General features: G+C 45.7%; 1 protein-coding gene and 1 long non-coding RNA gene across 2 annotated transcripts in view; both read right to left on the bottom strand.

Annotated features, from left to right (window-relative positions):
• Nucleotides 1-22,848, bottom strand: part of TNRC6B (trinucleotide repeat containing adaptor 6B) — a 225,325-nt gene that overhangs the window by 187,513 nt on the left and 14,964 nt on the right. The window contains 1 exon segment of the mRNA XM_078147524.1: nucleotides 1,443-1,515. The gene's annotated coding sequence lies outside the window, so the exon portion shown is untranslated.
• On the bottom strand, nucleotides 9,422-14,329 carry LOC144455783 (uncharacterized). The gene is made up of 2 exons (XR_013484547.1): nucleotides 14,108-14,329; nucleotides 9,422-9,633 (listed from the first exon to the last, which is right to left on the bottom strand). It is a non-coding gene; the product is annotated as an uncharacterized LOC144455783 (long non-coding RNA).

Below are 22,848 nucleotides of genomic sequence, written 5' to 3'. Positions count from 1 at the left end.
TCCTTCTGAATTTCTACCTGTTCTTCCTCGTGTGAAGGTTTAAAAATGAGACAGTGGCACTCTTTGCTAACCAAGCAACACAAGTTACAGCATGGCCATGTCCAAAAATGCCTGCCTCCTTCCACTGCCCAGGCCCCGCACCCCTCTGCTGGTAGATGGGAGACGTCCTTCACCCCCTGTCCTTGGGACAAGAGGCTGGTCGCTGCAATGGGCAGAGCTTTTCGGTCACAGCATTGCCGTCCTCACAGCAATGATTCTCCCGGCTCTGCTCGCTTCACTGCATCAATTCAAGCGACGCAGGGCTCTCTGAAATCGTCCCTCTGGTCATTTCTCATCAGGTGATAACATTCCACCACATCTGCATCCCGCAATTTGTTCAGACACTCCTCTGTTGTCCAAGAGGCAACCTGAGGCACCTATGTAAAGTCTAATTCTTTTCTTTTCCTCTTTTCAATCTCTCCCCCAGGGGCAGCTAGGTGCCACCGTGGATAGAGCTCTGGCCTTGGAGTCAGGAGGACCTGAGTTCAAATCCAGCCTCAGACAACTGACAATGACTAGCTGTGTGACCCTGGGCGAGTCACTTAACCTTGACTGCCGCACCAAAATGAAAAAAAAAAAATCTCTCCCCCACCTGCAAGGATCAGGACATTTGCTTTCCTGGTGATTATTCCCTCCACAGTATTAGCCTTCCTTGTAACCTCTCCTCCTCTACACTGTTTCATACCCATGCATTGTCATTACTCTTTCCTGTAATTGTACACCAGCTGTGCTGGACTGTATCTTGCTTTCTGAGCATGGCCTTCAATCCCCCACCTAAATATTCCTGCTCTATTCATTCTGCTGGGAATGCCCGCTCCTCATTGTTGAAATTCAACCCATAATTCGTTTCTCAGTGCCACTTTTCAGTCTCATATCCAATTCTCTACTTCTTTCTTGTTTTAGAGGAAGCTATTTCCTTGATCCAATCTCCTCTGATGTCTCCTCCAAGACTCGGCCCCATCCATTGATCTCTCCTTCACCCCTGGCTCTTTCTAGGAGAAAGAACACTGTATCTGAAGTCAGATGACCTGGGTTCAAAACCTAGCTCTGCTACTCACCACCTCTGTAACTTGGGCAGGTCACTTAAAACCTCTCTGGGCCTCAACCTCTTCACCTGTAAAATGAGCTAGGTGGACTGGATGACCGCTAACGGTCCTTCAAGGTTCAATCTGTGATCCTACCTATACGTATGCTTTGGTCATCGCATTCTTTTGAGGGAAAAAAAGTCTTCTATTGACCTTTCTACCCCATCCAGCTACTTCCCCATCGTACTTAAGGATTTGGACTCCATTCTATGTGCAATGGGGAGCCAGTGATGGTTCAGAATACTGTGTTCTTATTTTCCACATAGAGTTCCTCCCCCATTCACTCTCAGTATAGAATTGATACAAATGTATTGGTACCTTTGATAGTATCCCTGGGCTCTTGAAGCCCGTGAGGATCAATCCAGGCTACATTCAGTGCAAAAACAAAATTCTGAAAAGAGAAGAAGAAAATCTCAATCAGTGGTGTTTATAGCACGAATTTATACAAAGCTAAAGGAATCTAACATGATATCATCTCATCAAGATGAAAAGTCCAACATAATAGTAACATTTCTTAAAAAAAACACCAGAGCACAAGTTTAGATCTTGTGATTTTGTTATTCAGTTTTACTAAAAGAAAAACATAGCAAACTTTTCTCCTTTAATTCAAGTTGCCAAAAAAAAAATTGGTTAGAGTTGTGTTTGTTTCCCAGAATCGGAGGGATTTAGAAGGGACTTGAGAAGTCAGCTGCTCCACAGCTAACCAGAAGTTGCAATGGCCTGATTTCCAAAGACATATAAAGGAACATGACTGTTCAGTCAGACTGACAAGGGCATTGGCTGCAACTTTAAAACTGTCCTACCAGTGGCTATGATCTGAATACACAAGTCTGAAGACAAGGACAGGACCAAGATGCTTTTCTGTTCTGAGTACCTTGGAAATTCATTTTCAATTAGCATTTGTAACCACTGCCCCAAAAGTTTGTGACTCTGTGGAGTGCTGCGTTTTAGTCCAAAGCCCACATTTACAATATGCATTAAGGTTACAAAGAGTTCTCTCCATAGCAACCTAGTGAAATAACTAGCATAAGACATGAATATTAGCCTAGCTTCCTCAGCTCTAGAACATAACGGGATGGGCGTGCTGACCTAACAGCCCCTTCCGAGTCAGATGAAATCTATGCTCCCATGATCCACAAACCTAACGGCAGTCACCTCTACAACATAAAAATGCTTTCACTCTGAAGCTCCAAGTCCTGTGTTTTATTATGGTATATTTGAAACCTTCCCTGCTCTTTGGCTATTTGCCTGACTTCAAGTTTGAAGACTTGGGGGGGGAGGGGGGGAGACGGGGGAAAAAAGCGAAAGCTCTCAGGATTGCGCTGAGAGCTCCTGACTCTCCCTCCTCCAGGGAAACAGTCACCAAGAGCCAAAGATCATCCCCCTCGACATGAATAGCAGCAGAAGAGGCACCAATCAGGACCAGAGAGAGGGCAGTCTGGGCAGGGCCACATCTGCCTAGACCAGATGTGCAAAGAGGCATCTAGACTCACAATAATGCTAAAACCAAAGTTGCATTACCCAGCTGCCAAACGGCTTAGTCACAAATACTTGAGTTTATTAAGAATTTAGGATATGTCATAATGCTTTTGCAGGGTGTCAGGCCAAAAATACTGCCTCAAGTTGGAGAAGACACTTCTGTCTTAGTATTCTGGGGCAAGGTGTCGTTTGGGGTGGTTTTCTGTTTTGTTTTGTTTTGTTTTTTGGTTAGGCAATGGGGTTAAGTGACCTGCCCAGGGTCACACAGCTAGTGAGAGTTACGCATCTGAGGCCACATCTGAACTCAGGTCCTCCTGAATCCAGGGCTGGCGCTCTATCCACTGCGCCACCTAGCTGCCCCTGTTTGTTTTTAAATAACAAAGAACTCCGGGAAATGGACAAAGTTTACTTCGATTCTAGATTCCAAATCACTGCCTATATCAAACTATCCTGCTCAAGCAGTTAGATAGAAGACAAAGCTTTTAGATTCTGCCTTGGGACTTCATGTTTGAGCAAGTGTGCTAACATTTTTAAAAAATTATTTGTAAATTAAAACTTTATATAAAGATGGAATAAATGAGGCACGTGATAAAAAAATGGTTAAGGCCCAGATGCCATTTGCCCAGTGGGATCCTTAAAGCGACTGGAGAGGCCTCAGAACTCCAGACTATCCGGGCCATTAGAATTCAGCCAGATATCAGACCAAGCAAATGGGAAAAATGATCATACATGGATTTTCTATACTCTTTATCTCCAAACAGCTGCGGCCCTTTTCCAGTCATCATCTTTCCACTGTCCAGACGACGACGCCCCTTCTGTTTTTTTCTTCTAGCCCCTTCACCTTTTTCAGATAATCCTGAAGGCAGGAATGGTCTCTTCTGCTGATGCGGAACAGAGCTGATTCTGGAGCATGACCACGATCTCGTTAATGCTGGGAATAACAACTTAATGGGCGCAGCCTCTCCTGTGGGCTGTGGGTCACCACGAATCTTTCCGATAGGCCGGTTTTCTTCCTGAGCCTGGCTCCAGGTCCTTCTGCGATGGGCACAGTCTCTGGCAGTGGTTGGTAGCCATCTCCCTCAGCTCCCACTTCAGCTCCTGGGGCCACCTCCTGGTCAGCTTCAGTGTCTGCCATCTTCACAGACGACTCTGTCCTATCCCCCCAAAGTTTTCTTTTCTTACATTCTGTTTCAATATGATACCAAATCTTATATTCTGATTAAAGATGAATCTCTAAATCTTCTCTAATGATCCAAAGTTGTTTATGTTTATGTATCTACATAGCTATGCTGTGTTAGGGAAATTCAAAATCCAAAATGAGGATTCTGTTTTAAAAACATAAATCGATCGATAAGAATTTGTTGTATTGTAAAAACAGCACTGGACTTGAGATCAAGGAGAATTCCACTCCAACATTTAATGGGCACAAATCACCCTCCCCTTTCTGGGTCTCACGGTTTCTGTATTCTGAGGGTAATGCTAGCTGCAATATCTACTTCACATCGTTGCTAACGAGGAAATTACTTCATTAAAAAAAAGTTATGTAAATGGGAATTATTAGGTATGTCCAGCCGCCCAATATGTTAGTGGGAGAGACAACATTAATAGACAGGGAGCAATTCAAAAGCAAGCAAGTGCTTTCAAACTATTTGGTGCTATGTAAAAATCCACCAGGAACTCAGAGATCAACATAAGCTGAAAGTCAGAGAAGGCTTCATGAAACAGGCTGGGCCTTGGGCTGGGGTACAGAGGACAGGGAAATTCAGACGGGCATCAGTGGAAGAAGAGGGAGACAGCATGAACAAAAACTCAGAGGCAGAGATGAATGCGGCAGAAGCCACTGACTGAGGACCACAGTGGAGCCTGACTACATCTATCTGAGCCTTCTTTCTAGGGCACAAAAGCCACACAGGCTCTGCAGGTATTTCTGGATTTTAACAGGTGCTGGGCACCTCCCTCAACAAGGCCAAAAAGCAGGGAGGAGAAGGTTAGTTTTCCTGGGCAGCCCCCAGCAGCATACACTTCAAGTCTTCTTCTCTCCGGGGCCCTGGTGTTATAGGGCTACGATGGGTCCCACAAATCCCTGGCTGCCACTGCTCCAATGCCCTCCTTAGCAGCTGCCAAATGTTCTCACTGTCACAGACGCAAAGACTTCAGATATTCCTCAACCCATGGCCTTCAAACCAGACTTCACGTCCACTTTATTCATGTTTTCCTTTGGCAACAGCCATGGGAGTCTGTTCTCCTATTTATGTACAGGGTAAAAAACGGTTCCTTAATGCATCATATACCACGAATCCAGAAGCCATAAACCCAAACTATTTTTTCATCTCTGGCCAATAAAACCTACTACTGGTACAAGAAAAGGGGCCTTTACTGTTAAGAGCGGTTAAATTGTTTTCAAAAAGACAAGGCAAACTGCTCAGCAGCCGACGTTCCATTTGACTCCTTGCCCTGAGGTGATTCAACTCCAAACATGCTCATTGCTTGATAGAGCTTTAGCTGCCTGAAGGTATTTTATCACTGAAAACAAGACTTTATGAATTCACAGATAAAAACAGAAAATGCTTCTTTGACTCTAGGGATAAAAAGAAATAACGAAAAATGCAATCTGATGAAAAGCTATTTTTTTTTCCTGTCTGAAGGTTAATCTAGATTAAAAACTCTTAACAAAATTACAAAGATCCCTTTCAAGGGAAAGTGAAACTAAAACTAGAAACAAGAGGGAACTGGGATGTCAACCTAACTTCTAAAAATAAACAATGACTATGACACACACACACACATTTCTGACACTTTGCATGTGGTCTAGCTGTCCCAAAGGCCCAAGAGATTGACTGATTTATTGCATGGACACTCAGAACACCAAAGATATCAACAGAGTAAAACCTCAATTAATCAGAACCTTAAGCCCATTAGAACTGCTTCAACTGTGAAAATCGTACGGAGGTTTTACTCTTTTTTTTTTTTTTTAACAGCAACCTCTAGCACCTGTCTTGGAATCTTACAAGCTTTTTTACAACAAAGTGCCTCCCGCCCATCCATTAAAATCATTCACAATTCCTTGGAAGCCTCTTCAACAACTCTCCAGTCCCAGGACAAGAGAGTACATCCTGGGGGGGGGGGGGAGGCAGAGGTATCTGAGTCAGAGATAACAGTGCTAACCAGCCTATGGCCTAGGCCCAGACTGGGTGCCAAAGGAGCTCTACTGGAGACTCTTCCAAATCCAGATTGAGCCATTAATGACTCTGCATATGGCCATTCAAGCAGTCCTGAACCCAACTCAACTACACATAATGTCACCTGACCCACATCCCTCCATCTCACCCACCAGGAAACAAAGAAAGGCTAGGACAGCTGCTTTACCAAAACTTAGTAGTTTCACCTGTAGCATTCTCCTGATCTAGTAACTCTGCCCCACAAAAAAGGCGGGGGGGGGGGGGGGAGATAAAGTTAGCTTGGCACTGTCTATTCTTGACCAAGTCATGCTGGGGCTGAAGTCTCAGAGACTTACTACCATGTAAGCTTAGGCCAAGTTGCTTAACCTCAGTTTCCTCATCTGAAAAATGGGGATAATAATAGCACCTATGCCCAAGGGTTGTTGTGAGGATCAAGTAAGACAATATTTGTAAAGTGCTTACTTAGCATAGTGCCAGGCACATGGCAGGCACTATAAAAATATGAGCTTTGGTATTGTTATTTTTAATGATATCATCTACAATTTCACCAGGAACCAAAGTCAATCACAATTCCTTTCAGTCTGTAGACTCCGCTCTCTTCTTCATTTTAAAAATCAGGACACCATTTGGCCTTTTCTACATCCTCAAGTCCGTTCCCCAGTCTCCATGACCTTTCAAAGATCACTGGAAATGAATCGCACTTGCCAGTTCTTTGAATCCCTTGGGAGTAGTTAATCTGGTCCTGGGGACCTGAACTCCTCCAGGACAACTAGATGCTTTCATACTATTGTCCTACTTATCTTGGGGTTCAAATTCCCGTTCGCAATTTTTGGTCCTGATCTTTTCAGTCCACAGACTACTCATCACAGCCAAGAAAGCAGTGTCAAAATCATAGGTCAGGCTTCCTGCCAGGTTTAAGAAGTCACAAACAATCTCAGAGTTGGAAGCAAGAAGCGAGGCTGTCTATTTTAGCTCTGACCTGGGTTCTCTCTACAACATTCCTGACAAATGACCAGCTAGCCTCCACTCCAAGTCCCCCAGCAAAGAGCAGTTCATTCTCTGTGGGGACAGCATGGCCTGCACACACTGTTCTCAGTTCTACTGGGGCCAAGCAGAGTAAGTGCAGTCCATTTTCCCCTTGACGGCTTCCAAACACTTGGGGAAAACAATGATTCTCCACCCAAGTTATTTTGTTGTTTTTTTTTTAAAGCTAAGCATCCCCTGTTATCTCAATCTATCTTGATACTAATAACATAGCCCCTTCTATTATTGGAGTAACTCCAAAGCTTCGATGTTCTAGTGTTCTAATTAACTATAATTCAAAACAGACTATAAATTCACAAGAAGGAGAGTCAGGTTCAAGAGTCTCAATAACCAAGACTGGAGGGCTACATGAAGCAGATGGCATTTGGTCTCGGTCTGGAAGGCTGGGTAAGATTTCAACAAGCAGAGAGCGAGGGAGGGCAGTCAATGAAGTGGTCCTTCTAGGGTATGCATAAGGGGAAACAGAGCGAACTGAGGATGGAATGGTACAGTAAGACTGGGCTGGGAGGTGCTCACCTAGGAGGAAGAAGGAACTCAAAGGCAAGCGGGAAAAGGCTACTGAGGGTGTTTAAAAAATGACCCAACTGACCCGCCAGTGATGCCTCGGATGAACGGGGGTGAAGAGAGGCTGTGGGGCCTGGCAGGCAAACTTGGAAGTGCCTGTAAGGGTTCAGGGCTGAGGGAAGAGGGGCCTGAGCTATTACGGTTTGGTGGCAGTGGGGACGGTCCCAGGGAAGTGCAGCACAGATTGCGTCCAGACCACCACCAAAAGCAACAGCAATCTTTTCCAGAGCATCTACGGAATACAGCCAAGGCAGCAGAGCTGGAGGAGGAGGAGCGATCACCCCTTTCCCCCGTGACCTGCACCTTGTTAGTACGTAGGTGGGTGTCTGCCTGTCGGCCTCCCCACTAGACCATGAGCTCTGGGGGGGGCGGGGGGCAGAGACTGTCCAGGATCCTTCTCTGTATCCCCAGGGCTCAGGACAGTGTCTGGCAGCCAGCAGGCTCTTAATAAATGCTCACTGCCTGACCAACAGAACTAAAGGGAGCTCCTGTTTCAGAGGGGCCCATATGGGGTCTCACCCCCTTCTCCTGAGCCCCCACATGCAGCGCACACACACACACACACACACACGTAAGCACACATCTGTGCGTACGAACTACCAATGCAATGTTTCCATGGGTAAGGACAGGGTTTAACAATTTCTAGCAGTTCAGGCTGGAGGCAAGAAGAGACATTTTTTGCTGTGTATTCAAACTCTGCTAAGTCTTATCTGACAGGCAGCTCAACATGAAGCAGGTCACAAGGACAGTGACAAGGGAGCTCAAAGACACTTTCACTGACGACCCTATGGCTCTATTTTAGATACTCTTCCCAGGTCTTCAGCAGGTTTACAAATCCTCTGAGCAGAATGATGATGGCACCCAGAGTGATGGTGAAGGAGGTACGACGACTCCCACACAAAAAGGTGGGGAAAAGGATATCTCACTAAGTAACAGCGACCTGCGTTTTAACCTGAGAGGATGTCACAAAGGCAGACACCAAATCTAAACAAAAAAAACAAAGACGGTACTTTTTAAAAAGGGATGAGCTCACTGGAAAAGGGAGGAGAGAGGTATTTGGAAATGAAGATGGGGGGGAAAGAATGGCAAAAGGAAGTTAGTATTTCGACCAGACACACTGTCTTACATACCAGAACTAATTAACAGCTCTGAGGACTTCTTTTTTTTTTGCAATCATGTAAAACATATTTCTACATTAGTCATGTTGTGAAAGAAAAAACAGAACAAAAGGAAAAAACCACACAAAAAAAGAAAATAGTATGTTTCCATCTGCATTCAGACTCCCTAATTCTTTCTCTGGATGTGGATAGCATTTTCCATCATGAGTCCTTTGGAACTGTCTTCGATCGCTGTGTTGCTGAAAAGACCTAAGTCTATCAAAGACTTGACCACTGCACAACGTTGCTGTTACTGCGGCCTCATGATTTTAAAATGACTGTTTGTATTTAGAAGACCCACAGCTTAACAACTGTCCATCACCAAATGTTAAGAAGATGACGACATTTTCCTGTATCGCTCATGAAAACCACGAGTAACTAAGTCCTCTTTTACTCCTTAACCATTTAAGGAACTGGACTGAGACTAAGTTATGGTATCTGCTTGTGGGTTTTTTCCCCTCTACTGGCATTTGGAGTTTACATATCCCATTTGTGGAGCTATGATTGTCTCAATAAGATTTAGCAAGCATCTGAAGACTCGTGACTTGCAGGAGATTCAGATTCCCCCAGATGGACTGGATTCTCCTGGTGCCTCCCATAATGACTGATTAAAATGGGGGTGGGAGCAATCCTACCCCCAAGGAACTGCCTCTTTGGAGGTGTTCAGGCAGAGGCCAGATGACCGTTTATGTCAGGCATGTTGTCGTGGGGGTTGCTGTTGGCTTACGGGTTGGACTAGATGGCTCCCAGGTCCCTTCCAGCTCCTCAAACTCTGTGACAAGTGCCTAAAGGTACCCATTCATGTTTGCACTTACTAAAAATGAGACCCAACGACACAGAAGTTAGAGGTCAACAGAAAACTAATTCACATGGATTCAGTTATCACCTTTATGGATAATTCTCAGGTTTACATATCAAGTACTAAACTCTCTCTTGACCTCCACTCTCACATCACCAATGTCCTCCTGTAGACATCTCAACGTGTCCAAATCAGACTTCGTTGATTTTCCTCTTCCAAATGTCCTTCTTACCGCTGAGGGTACCACCATCCTCCCCATCATCCAGGCTCACAAGCTCAGTGTCACCCTTAAAGGGAAAAGGATTTCAAAAGAATGTAAAAGATTACGGATTGTTCAATGACCAAAAATAAACAAAAAAAGGTCCAGAAGACAGAAGAAACATAAGACCACATGTCTATTTTATGACTCTAAAACTTTTATGAGAAGGATATGTAGAACTTAGCAGCATGCCTGGCACATAGTAGGCACTTAATAAGTGTTTATTGTCTGACATAGAAGGCTTTCTTGGCAAAAAGCCTGAGAAAGAAACAGGCAGGCTCGGAGGGAATTTCCTACCACAGATCCCATCTTCACAGTCACACAACTAACAGAGATAAAGAAAATTAAATCATTCCACTGGATCTATTTTTTTGCTCCCCCCCAAAAGAGAACACAAGGCAGCTTTAACAGCTCTCCTCAAAGTATTTCCCACACTGTAAAATCATACCAAATTCCTCAACAGCTAGGATTGTTACTATTGTGTAATGCCACCAAAAGAAGCATCCAATAGGAAAACAGATGTTTGCCAAAGACATTCATGGAGGTTGGTATGCACCAATATCCAAATGAAAAAAGGAATCCCTGAATCCCTCTCAGTAAAAAGATGAGGCTCCAGATACTCCTGCCTGTAGGTGGTGGACTGATTACTCAGAGTCCCACAATGAGTATCGGCCTCCTTAGAAAAAAAAAAATCAATGGTCCTTCAAAAGAGACTAGCCTCATAAAGTGAATAAATGATGCACACCATCCAGATTAAGGGCAGCTAGGTGGTGCAGAGGATAGAGTGTCAGGCCCGGAGTCAGGAAGACCTGAGTTGAAATCCAGCCTCAGACACTTACTAGCTGTGTGACCCTGGGCAAGTCACTTAACCCTATTTGCCTCAGTTTCCTCATCTAAAATGAGCTGGAGAAGGAAACGGCAAACCATTCCAGTATCTTTGACAAGGAAACCCCAAATGGGGTCACGAAGAATCATTCACAAAGAGTCTAACACAACTGAAAAATGACAACAACAAAAATTGTTCAGATTATGATATACAGTTACTTGATTTTACCAAGATGTCTGACTGGAAAAGGAGGGTCAGTCAGAACTGCAACAGCAGGAGGTAACAGATGGACACACCAAGGATCATACTGGCTCCCACAGAGGAGGGCCTCCAGCACCCTGGAGAGATCATCTGCGGACTACTTGCAGGAGGGTGGACCAGAATCACAGAAGGGTGAAGTGAGGAGCCTGTCAAGTATAGTATTTGAGCCAGTATCCAACCTGGCGAGCTCAGAGGCTCACAAAGGCACTTGAGCCCTCTCTCTGCCAAGCATGGGGGCAAGGAGGCTGCAGTGTGTTATCAGTGATGACTTACAAGAAAGATGTGGTAGACAAGCATTTGGGACTAGACACAGAGATGGGTGGGCTAGGTCCACAGCAAGATGGACGCAGCCATGTTCCATGTGGCTCTCCAGGGGAATGTTTTATCATGGATGACAACAGCCCATGACAGAATGCAGAGGGTGCCATCTGTACCCATGTCAAGAAAACACCAATGGACCCAGTTGGGCATATTTTTCCCCTAGGGGACTGTAAGCACTTCTCTCCTCACTTAGAATGGAGCTTCCTAAGTGTGAGCCAAGTGAAGTGGTTAAGACCATCCTTAACCTGACCACCCATTATCCAGGGCAACGTTCCTGGAAAACAGGGTGAATAAAGAATCTCAATACTGAGGTTTTTAGGCACTTATGAAAAGAAATAGGTTTTAGGGAAATAGATGAGTTTGCAAGGCAAAGCCCTATACCTACCAGGTTTGGTGATGGCACTATCTCAATTTGTAGAAAGCTACAGGTTTAGATTTGTAATTACTGCCTTGTTATATTTTCATGAACTACAACAGTTAATTTTTCTTTGCTCCAAAATACTTCTTCACCTTTTGTGATAGATAGCAAATGGCTTATTGTCAAAACTCAAATTTTTAAAAATAAAATGTTATGCTATTTGCAGTCTTTGTGCGGCTGAGCCTTTTCTCAGATTTTCGGAATCCCTGTGAGGGCAGATGAAGAGGCTTCTAGGAGAACGGAGGTGCCAGCTGGGAGGCAGTGTTTCAGGGCTAAGGGCACTGCCAAAAGATGGCATCCGTATCCGCAGGGCCCAGGGAGGCTGTCAATCTGGACCAGAAGGGGAGCACAGAACAGCATCAAGGGGCCAGGCCCACAAACGACTGCACAACCCCAAGAACTAAGCACTCATTCAACAGGTGAGAGATGGCTACTGCTCCTTCCTACTGCAGAACACAAAGGGCTGCGAGGTGTCAAAAGAGTCTTCAATGAAGTCACAGAGGAAGGGAGAGAGAGGAGAACACACAAGCCAAGCACTGAGGTCTGCCAGGAAAAGAGAAGGGAGGAGGCCTGAGGGCTTCACCAAGGCTTCTTAGCCTTCTACTTGTGGTATTTGGTTAGGAGCTGCGTGATCTGAGGGCATGCACAGTGCAGAACGCACATGCTCTGTGTCCAGAACCAAGGCTGCAGGGAAGCTGCCCGATGCAACCCCGGCAAACGCTGCCAGCAACACCTCCGATTCATTACACATCTGATTTTTAATTAATTTTTGGTTGTTGCACATTCAGAAACCTTTTACTACGACCGAATTTTTAGTGACCCAATATGAGGTCATGACCCACAGTTCTAAGAAGCACTAAATAATCTAGCTATCCAAGACGATAAGACTTCCCGAACCACAAAACGGGACGAGAAAATTTCTTCCCTTCATGAAGCTTCAACAGTTTCTTTTCTTGAAATTCTCTGTCTTGAAACTGACTGTCCCAGAAAAGATAGGGCACACAGCTACTGTAGATGGGCGCATATGGCATGGATGTCAAGGAGATACAGGGCAGGTGGTGGATTAGTGGGCCTGAGCTAATAATGGGCAAGAAAGAAGCTGAGGCTGGCTCCTCTGCTATTCACTGTGGGAGAGCAGAAAGATGTGTAGGGAAGACAAGACGGTAGGTAAGACTGCCATTAAAAAAGTACCCAGGGATAGAGTGTCAGCCAATTCACCCTCCACACTGCTACCAAAAGAATCCTCCTAAGACACAAATCCAGCCATGTCCCTCTCTTGCTTAAAACCTTTCAACAACTTCCATGGTCTAGATTCTATTTAATGATAATACCCTTAACATATATTATGTATAAAGTTACAATATACTAAGAGATAATATAATATGTAACTGTATAAATCATATATAATAACAAACCTTTAATAAAAGGATTTGTTCTGTGAAATTTGGATTCAATCCCAGGGCCGCACTTGAGGACTTAGAGGGCCTGTAAGTAGAGGCCTGGAGGCCACAGGTTCCTCACCCTGGGAAGATAAAATACAAACACCGTAGGTATGTCTTCAACCTGATTTTATACCACTTGCTGCCCTTACTGGACATTACAGGCCAGTCAAACTGGAAAACTAGACATGCCTCGAACTGCAGACTCTCCTTCCCAGGGCTCTGTCCACTAGCCCACCTCTCTGCTGGCAGAAGACAGGGGCCTGACTTAGGAGCCTGGTCACTATTTGCAGAACGGACTGAAGAGGCACCAGTTAGGAGTCAAGGATGGACTAGAGCACTGAGAGAAGGAATGGAGGAGGGGCAGACATCGTTAACAAAGTTGCCCAATCTTGTCCATTCAAATTGGATCCCCACAGCATTGAGGGCAGGGGGCGACCTACTAGTCTCACAGTGACCCTCTCTTCGAACCCTGCCCTGGAAAGTCAGCCTGTGCTTTCTCCTGATGCGTTTCTCCAGACACGGTTTTTAAGTCGAAGACAAAGTGATAAAAATCTATTAGACAGGCAGGACAACCCATTTCCCACGACTAGTCTTTCTCTTCTTCCTGGAAGGTCGAGGCAAGTGTTTATTTTAAAAGTCTGTCAATGTGCACAAAACAGATGCTCAATTTTAAAAATGAGTGCAGATTTTTGGTACTAAATTGTTATAGTAGCTTAGTAATAATCTTAACTGACTGATGAGAATTCTGTAGCACACAGGAGTATATAAAAAATTATCTGGAGATGATGGACACCCCCCTCACTTTACAGACAAAGAAACTGAGGCCAAAGGAGGCTCCCATCATCCTTATGCTTCTTGGAAGTCCTCTGCTTCCCTTTCATGGACTCAACCAGCAGGCTGAAGAACTATTTTCAGATATAACATTCTGAGATGTTTTTTCTTTATTGCTTTTCAGTTGGCAAGCCCCAAACTGCTTCAAATTCAAGCTGCTGATATTCTATTTACTGACTGAATAACCACCTAGATGAGTGGTGTAAGGTAGGAGTTTGACTCTAAAAAAGATTGTTTCCTGAACTCTCCATGCCGCTCAAAACCTTTTGGTTGGAGGGCTTGTCTCAGGCTGAAAACCCTTTAGGGTTTGGCCAACCTGCACTATTTCATTCCCTCCTACTGAACCATAAATAAAGCCTTTATTTCCCCCAAGAAGTCACATAACGAAGGCCCAGACACTAACCTGGAACATCCATGTTTCTTAGTCAAGCATTTCCCTAACGAGGCTCGAGGACGGACGAGTTACGGTGGCACGCACCAATGGCTAATCTTCAGCTTTGGGATACAGCCTCTGATTTGGGGTTGTGTGTAGGGTACCCAATTCTTTGCGCCAATACCTGTGGTAAAAGGATCTTTACTACTTTGTGTCCAAATGACCCTCTTCTTGTTCTTCCTGGGAACTGTTTAGAAGTTTTCAAGTTCAAAGTACCAATTACTCCAAGAGTTTAAAATAAGGGAAATGAAGGGGCCCTCCCTCAGGAATGCCAGAGTGATGAGTCACTGAACAAAACTGAGGGAAGTGGGTAATGTAGTAACCCGAGCTGATCTCATCACTGCCTTTGGTATATCAGCCTGTCTGCTCTGCAGACAAACGAAGAAACGCTGCCCATGACCCACACAAGCACAAGCTCTGAAACCAGAGGAGCCTGGGATTCTACTTTCTGGCTGATAAATAACTGGTGGTGTGGCGGTTCTGTCATGTCCAGCTCTTGATGGCCCCATTTCGGGGTTTGGTCTCTTTTGGCAGAGACACTGGAGTGATTTGCCACTTCCTTTTCCAGCTCATTTGACGGACGAGGAAACTGAGGCAAACAGGGTGAAGTGACTCGCCCAGAGTCACACCACAAGTGAGCATCAGAGGCTGAACATGAACTCGGGCCTGACGCTCTACCTAGCTGAGCACCTAGCTGAGACGTGATACAATTTGAAAGACTCCAGGGAAAGATGGGAGACATCGCTGAGAGCACACTGCTACTAATAAGCCTATGTCCAGACCCTAAAGGGCAGACCTGAGTCTTGAGAACTGGCTCGTGAACATGATTTACAGAAACTGAACAGGCCACAGAGAGATAAATGGATCAGAGGTGTGGGGAGTCAAATTTCCAAGAGAAAAAAGCATAGAGGAAAGAATATTGGACTGGCCCAGAAATTCAGATACTTGGGTGCTAGCCCCTGCTCAGCCCCTCTGTCCCCTTGGGCTTCATCTCTGGAAAATGAGAAGAGCTGGCCTTTTTGGCTTGCAAGATTCTCCTTCTGCTGAGGATCAAAACGTCCACTGGGAGGAAAGTTTCAGTTTATCAACATTTATTAACTGTGCCGAATAATATTGTACAGAAAAGGCCCATGTTAGGTTTTGAGGAAGGTACAAACTTTAGCTAGGAGGCCTCCCTGCCCTCTTAGACCTTACAGTTTATTAAGGGTAGTCCCTGACTTGGGGATCACAGGTTCTTTGCACCGTCAGCTTATTTTTTTAAAATGCAGTTCATTCTAGAATCCCAGCTTAGGTCTGAGGGAGAAAGTAACAATAGCTAGCATTTCTATAAGGCTTTAAGGTCTACGAAACAAAAATTATCTCATTTTATCCTCACAACACCCCTATTATTAACCCCATTTTAGAGATGAGGGAACTGAGGCACTCCAAGGTGAAATGACTAGCCCATAGTTCTCTGAGGCTGGATTTGAACTTGGGTTCTCCTGACTCCAGGCTCAGCACTCTATCTGCTGCAGTCACCAAGCTAAAATAACCAAGTATTGGGTACCAGAGCATACGGAGAGCCTTGGCTTCCAGGCTGAAAAAAGAGTCTGTGCTGGAAGAAATGGAAGCTCTCCCATCCCAATGCCATCAGAGCCACTCCCACAGGACCTGGACCACAGGGCTTAGCGGTGGTAGGGCCAGGGGACACAGTGTCTGCTGCTCCACATTCACAAAGAGCAATAGGTGGCACCTTCATTAGATCATGAGGTCGATATATTTAAAGTCCTCAAAAATCTAAAGATTTCTTAATCCCAAGAAAAAGTCGTGCCCAATCCGACTCTCTTTCACATTATAACTTACTTGATTCGATGTGAATGACTTAGTCAGGAACACGTGTTCAAATTCGACCTCCGACACTCAGTAGCTGTGGGACCCTGGACAAGTCACTTCATCTCTGCGGGCCTCAAATTCCTCAACTGTAATTCCTCAATTCAAATGGAGAGAACAGCCCCTCCCTCACAGAGCTGTCGTGAGGATCAAAGGAGATAATAACTGTGAAGCGCTGAGCACAGTGCCTGGCACGTAACAGGAGCTATACCAATGTTAGCTATTACCTCTACCATTACTATTACGATCATCATCCCCCTTCACTCCTTTCACAATATATTTTCAATGGCAGTTCCAATGCCCATCTCAGGAATCCATGTTTTCCCACTGTGAGGGATGAAGAGCCCTAGAAACACAAGCCCTCCCTGCACTAAGACTGGACACGGTCATCTCCACGGCTCGTCACACAACAGACAGGCAGACTTGGTCCCAGGGAGGTGACAGCACCCCAATCAGAAAAACAACAATAAGATCTCCAAAATCTCAACAGGAAAACTCACTCCTTCTCTCATAAGTTCATTTTCCTACCATTTGAATCACAGTGAAAGGAACCACTACATAGATCATGAAGGTGAAATTTCTTTTCTTTGTGATCTGACAACCAAGGTACGCTTTGGCGTCAACAGGTGCAGGAGGGTGGGGAGGCAAGCCTGAGCCAGGTAAGAGTAAGAAGTATCTAACGGAAGTGTCACCGGACAGTGAGGGCGGCCTTAAGTATCCCACTCTGTAAAGGGGCGTCCTCATTTTCAGCTAACTGGTCTGTGCAGAAGGAGAGATTTAAATCTCATGTCTTGTAAAAGAAAAGGCTGCGTGTTCTGAAGGGCAACTGATAGGAGTTCAGATAAAAGAAAGTAACTTTTACAGATGCCCAAATCCAGGTCTCTTAGAACAGTCAATTCCCCACCCTTCCCCCAATTTCTTTTCCTAGAGGCTGCCAGGACACAGGACTCTAATTTGCTTGTTGTGCATAACAGAGCCCTGGCCTTCCAGTCCCAAAGGGTTCCAAGGATGAATCCTGCCTCTGACACTTTGTAGCAAAGACCTTAAACCAGGGGTGGGAAACCAGGGGCCACTTAGCCGGGCTTGGGCTTTCTTCATCTTTAAATGGGAGTAGTAACAGCACCTGCCATGTCTGGTTGTTATGAGGAGTGAATGAAATAATACAGATATAAAGTGCTTGGCAAAACCTTAAGGCACTAGAAAACTAGAAATTATTATTACTACTGCTAACAATACTTTACAATGTACTCTAATCTCACAGTATTTTCTTCACAAAATTCTCAAGCTATACACTGTCTCTAAAAATATCTAAAATGTTGAAGAAAAGCCACACAAGCAAGATTCCGACTGTGTGTGTCAGCTTCCTACTCAACTGACCTTTGCAGAGTATTCTGGAATCCCCAAAGTGGTCAGTCCAGAAGCATTTACCAAGAGCCGGACCCTGCTGGCGATACAAAGAAAGGCCAAAATATGGTCCCTCCCATCAAGGAGCTCACAGTCCAATCAGGGAGACAACATGTTCATAAAGAGGCCAGATGAGACACAGACAGCTGATAAGAGTCAGGGGTTGAGGTGACCTCAGCGGGGAGAGGGAGAGGAGGGACTGGACCAGGAAAGCTGGAGAGTCAGAGTATTTCAGGCAGAGGACGGCAACGTGCCCGGTGGACATCCAGTGTGAGGCCGGAGACAGGAGCAAGGGGTAGGGAGTGCAGCCTAAGCCACCAAAAGAGGGAAGAAAAGGAGCCAGCTGGTCAGGAAGGAAGGGGCCAGGCTGCCACAAGCTTCCGGTGGGTGCTAAACAAAGGGGAGAGAGGGGATGTCACGGCGAGTCCTGCATGTCAGGCCTCACTCTCCTTGGCCTTTCTGCAGCCTCTGACACTGGGGCTCACAATCTGTCTCGGTAGCCTCTTCTCTTGACGTTTGTGGGAAGTGGCGCGCTCTCTCCTGGTTCTCCTCCTCCCTCTCGGACCTCTCCTCCTCTGTCTCCTTGGCTGGATCTTCCTTTAGACCACGCCCTCTAACCACAGTGGCCCTCGGGGCTCTGTCCTGGGCCCCCTGCTCCTCTCCCTCTGTACTACTTCCTTTGGTGACATCATCAGCTCTCATGCACGCAATGACCATCTCTTGTTGATGATTCTGAAATCTACCTTTACTGCTTCAGTTTCTCTGCTGATCGCCAATCATCTCCAACAGCCTTCCAGACACCTCAAATTGGATGTCCAAGAGATATCCTCAATTCAGCATGTCCAAAACTGAGCTTATTATCCTTCCTCTTAAGCCTTTCCTGCCTCTTCCCTTCCCTGTCACTGTAGTGGGCAACACCGTCCTACCATCCTTCCATCCCTTGGAGCCATACCGGATTCCTCACTCTCTCACCCTGACCCCACATCCAAGATGGTGTCAAAACCTGTCAACTTCACCTCTGCAGCATCTCTCGAATACACCCCCTTCTCTTCTCTCACGTGTCCTCCCTCCGGTGCAGGCCCTGGTCACTTCATGCCTGGACTATTGCCGTAGCTGCTGGGAGGTCTGTCAGCCTCAAGGCTCTCTTCTCTCCAGCCCACCCTCCCTTTATCCACTAAAATGATTTTCATAAAGTGCAAGCCCAATCATGTCATCCATTCAATAAACTCCAGTAGTTCCCCACGGCCTCCAAAGCCCTCCTGCCTGCCCTGTTTTCTTCTCCCTGACACTACAGTGCCTCTTCAGCAATCCAGGAACCCTGGCCTCCTGGCAGTTCCACGAACAAGACCCTCCATCTTTCGGCTCCGTTTTCTCTGGCTGTCCCCATGACGAGAATGCTGGCTCTTCTCACCTCCATCTCCTGGACTCCCTAGTTTCCTTCGAGTATCAGCTAAAACTCCACCTTCTACAGGAAGTCATTCCCAATTGCTCTCCATTCCAGTGCCTTCCCTCTCCATCACTTCTGACTGATTCTGCAGATAGCCTGTTTGTACACAGCTATGCTGCCCCCCCCCATGAGATACGAGTTCCTTAAGACCGTCTTTTCACTTTCCTTTGTATCCCCAGTGCTTAGCACAGTATCCGCATGTGGCAGGCCCCTAAGAAATGTTCACTGACAAATTATGAAGTCTTAGGTAAGAAACTGAAAACCACAAAGGTTCAATTTGTGTTTTCCTCACCTTTAGCCATTAAAAACAAAGGACTCGGGACAGAAAAGTTAATTTGGGAACTGAACAACTGGCAAACAACGTAGTGTCTAATAATATAGAGAATATAGGATGGGCAGATTTCCTGACAATCAATGGAGTCAACCTAAGGAAGGCTGCGAAGATCGTAGCTGCCAGGCATGCTGCAAATCAAATCAAAATGTCCTTACACTATAAAGTCTAGAGGAGGAAGAAGACTGCCTGTGTTTCTCCCCCAGGTCAGATACTACAAAGGGTAACCACAAAAAAGGATATGGAATAGCAGCTCAAAAACCCACAAATGCACAAGAGACAAAAATCCACGAAAGAAGCCATTAGCAAAACCCGATGGCTTTAAGTGTTGATTCAGAACTACCCCACCGTTTAGGCAACAAACAGGAGGAAAGAGATGTCCTAAAACAGAGACTTGGTGGGATGAAACCCAGGACTGGACTATGGCTCCAGAAGTGACTACTTCATTCAAAAGAAACAGGACAGCTAAAACAGAGGTTGTTGGGGTAGGGGTGGGGGGGGGAGGGAAGGCAGAGAGGAATACTGTATACTAAGAAGATATTCTCAGGGAAGGAAATCCAAGAACCAAAACAATGAAGTAGAACAAAAAGTATTTGGATGAAGGTCGAAGAAGGATACTACAGACCACCTGCACAGAAAGAGGAAACAGATGATGAGTTTGGGAAACACATCATAAGCCTGGCACATAGGCAAGACATAGTAGTGACAGGTGACTTCAATTATCCAGACATCTACTGAAACTCTGTCAAAAACAGAGCAGCTAACAAATTGTGATTAGCCTTAGTGATCATTTCATTCTTTAAAAAGGTAAGGGAAACAAGGAGGAATTCTATTCTGGATGTAATTCTCACCTTTGGGGGAGAAGCTGATGGCTAGGGCGAAAATGACGGGAACCTTGGAAGGTTCACTCCATCCTAGAGTTTCTGACAGAGAAGAGAAAATATGGATATAGTCTGACATAGCCTAGATTTGGGGAAAATCATTTAAAAAAGTTCAGAGGAAAGGCAGGTAGGATCCCATGGAGTCAAATGCTATAGGGGAAGTCAGCCCAAGAGAGATGGGAGGAGCTCCACAATGGAATTGTTTTTTGGTCTTTTTTTTTAGGCAGTTGGGGTTAAGTGACTTGCCCAGGGTCACACAGCTAGTAAGTGTCAAGTGTTTTGGTCGGAGGCCGGATCTGAACTCAGGTCCTCCTGACTTCAGGGCCGGTGCTCTATCCACTGTACCACCTAGCTGCCCCTCCACAATGGAATTCTGAAGACACAAAGGGAAACCATTCCAATGAGAAGGAAAACCTGGACATCTGAAGAGACTCGTTGTTCGTCTTTCCTTTTCAAAGAGGACCGATGATATCAAGAGTGGTGTCTCGGGGCAGCAAGGTGCAGCAGTGGGTACAGCACTGGCCCTGGAGTCAGGGGGACCTGAGTTCAAATATGGCCTCAGACACACAACACTAACTAGCTGTGTGATTCTGGGCAAGTCACCTAACCCCACTTGCCTCACCAAAACAAATCAATCAATCAATCAATCAATCATGTCCTGACTCGCACGTGAATTGGATTTAAGGGAGGCCAAGACGCGCAGTTATCGGCCTCACTCTCTCTTCTAGTCATCCAAGTCCACTGGACAGACAAAAGTCAGGACGACTAATGCAGTGGATGGACGTCTGACTGAGCTCTAAGCGCTCCACAGCGCCTGCTCCCGCCGCCTTCGCTGCTCTCTGCCTATTCCACCGGGGGAGTCTTCACATGCTTGGGGCAGACACCTCCTTAACTCACCAGCAGGACAGGAAACTCGCCAAACAACGGACTGTAATGTGAACTGCACAAAGAACAGAAGAATTTCAGGGCCTGGCATACAGGCCTGTGGAAACAGCGTCAGGGATGCTCAGAATGAGTCGAGGCTGCTCTGAAAGAAGCAAAGGACAACAAAAACAGTCGGGGTCGTTCTCTGGGAGGAGGGGGTGTCTTTTTGGCTATACCAGGAGGAAAAAAGTGCCAGAGAAGGGGTGGGACCTTTGCTTAAGGTGGACAAGACCACCGACAACAGACAGAAGCTGAGCTGTTCCTGTTACTGCGTTTTCTTGGCACGGGTGGATGACTTTTGTGAAGGAAATGACAGATGGGGGAGAGGCGAGTGCGCAGAAATCAGTAGAGAGTAAGAGAGAACCCCACGGCCCTGGAAAAATTCACATCAGCAGGCCCAGACGGCTGGGTCCTCAAAGAGGCGGCAGCCAGGAGCCACTGTCAGCGATCCGGGAGAGACTGTGGACAAGGAGGGAGGTACCAGGAGACTGGAGAAGAGCACAGACTGTGCTGATCTTTTTTTTTTTTTTAAAGACAACGCAAGTTTATTCATGAAAAATAAATTATCCAGATATATAGCTCAATCAACACAGAGGTCAAGGAGATGAAATTAAATACATAGTAAGGAGTCAAGAGGCAGGTCAAGTTTGGATATCCTACAACATGAGACACTTCAGATCCCCATAATAATGGGCTACACATGGGGCAGGTCTGTTATCTCTCTTTTTAAAAAATTTATTAATTTATTTTGAATTATCAACAATCACTTCCATATGCTTTTGAGTTGAATGTGCTGATCTTCAATGACAGGAAAGAGAACTGAGCCTCTGAGCCACTGTCCAATGAGCACGGTGGCAATGCTTGGAAAACTTCTAGAATCCATCATGAAAGAGATGGTAGGAAAACATCCTGACGGAGAAGACGTGCTTCTGAAGAGCAGCAGGACCAGCAGCAGCAGCTTATGCCAGATTGAGTGACTTTTTCACAATATTAGTGAACTAGCTAGGGCAATGCTGAGGATGCCATTTGTCCGTGTTTCAGCAAAGCATCGGATAAAGTTTTAAACCATCACTGTGGAGAAGATGGAGAGGGATGGATGAGACACAAAGGTAATCCAGTGGATTCAGAAGGGGCTGGGATGGCCAGACTCAAAGAGCAGCTGGACATTTTTATCAATCCCTTAGATCATGGCAAAGAAGGAATCCTCATAACATTTATAAATGACACAAAAATGCATGACAGCGTCAGCATCCAAGAAGATCTGAATAGGCTGCAGCTAACAGGATGAAATTCAACAGGGATAAACAGGAGCATGCGCTCGTGCGTGCGTATACAGACACACACCCGTGCACACAGAGGCACACGCACGCACACGCACACACACTCCCCAATTTCTCAAGACAGTAGAGGCATATAGAGACAGTAATTATCCAAAACAAGCCACGGAGATTTTAAGTCACTGGAAGCTCCACGTGAGCTAGCACCATGTTGGGCTGAGCTTCCAGAAATAGAGAGGTGAGAGTCCCCCTGTGCTCACAGGGTCTTGTGTTCAGTTCTGGGGACCAAGGTTTAAGGAAGACACTGATTAGCTGGAGTGTCCAAAGAAGGGTGAACAGGACACTGACGGGCTTCAAGTCTGTGTCACGTGAGGACTGGTTAAAGGAATCTATTTAGACTGAAGAAAAGAAAACTCTGGAGGACATGAAGATAGCTAGCTGTCTTTGAGTATCTGAATGGCCATCATGTGGACAAGGGATTAGATCAGTTCTACTTGGCCCCCAACTTGCAGCCATGGGCAGAAATTACAAAAGGGTAAACCTCCTAACAAGGAGAGCTATTCCAAAACGGAATGGGG

This window comes from Phascolarctos cinereus, unplaced genomic scaffold, assembly GCF_003287225.1.
Source record: "Phascolarctos cinereus isolate Bilbo 61053 unplaced genomic scaffold, phaCin_HiC Scaffold_1;HRSCAF=81, whole genome shotgun sequence".
Lineage (NCBI taxonomy): Eukaryota > Metazoa > Chordata > Mammalia > Diprotodontia > Phascolarctidae > Phascolarctos > Phascolarctos cinereus.
The sequence above is the reverse complement of the archived record's forward strand: the minus strand, read 5'-3'. Positions and strand labels throughout refer to the sequence as shown.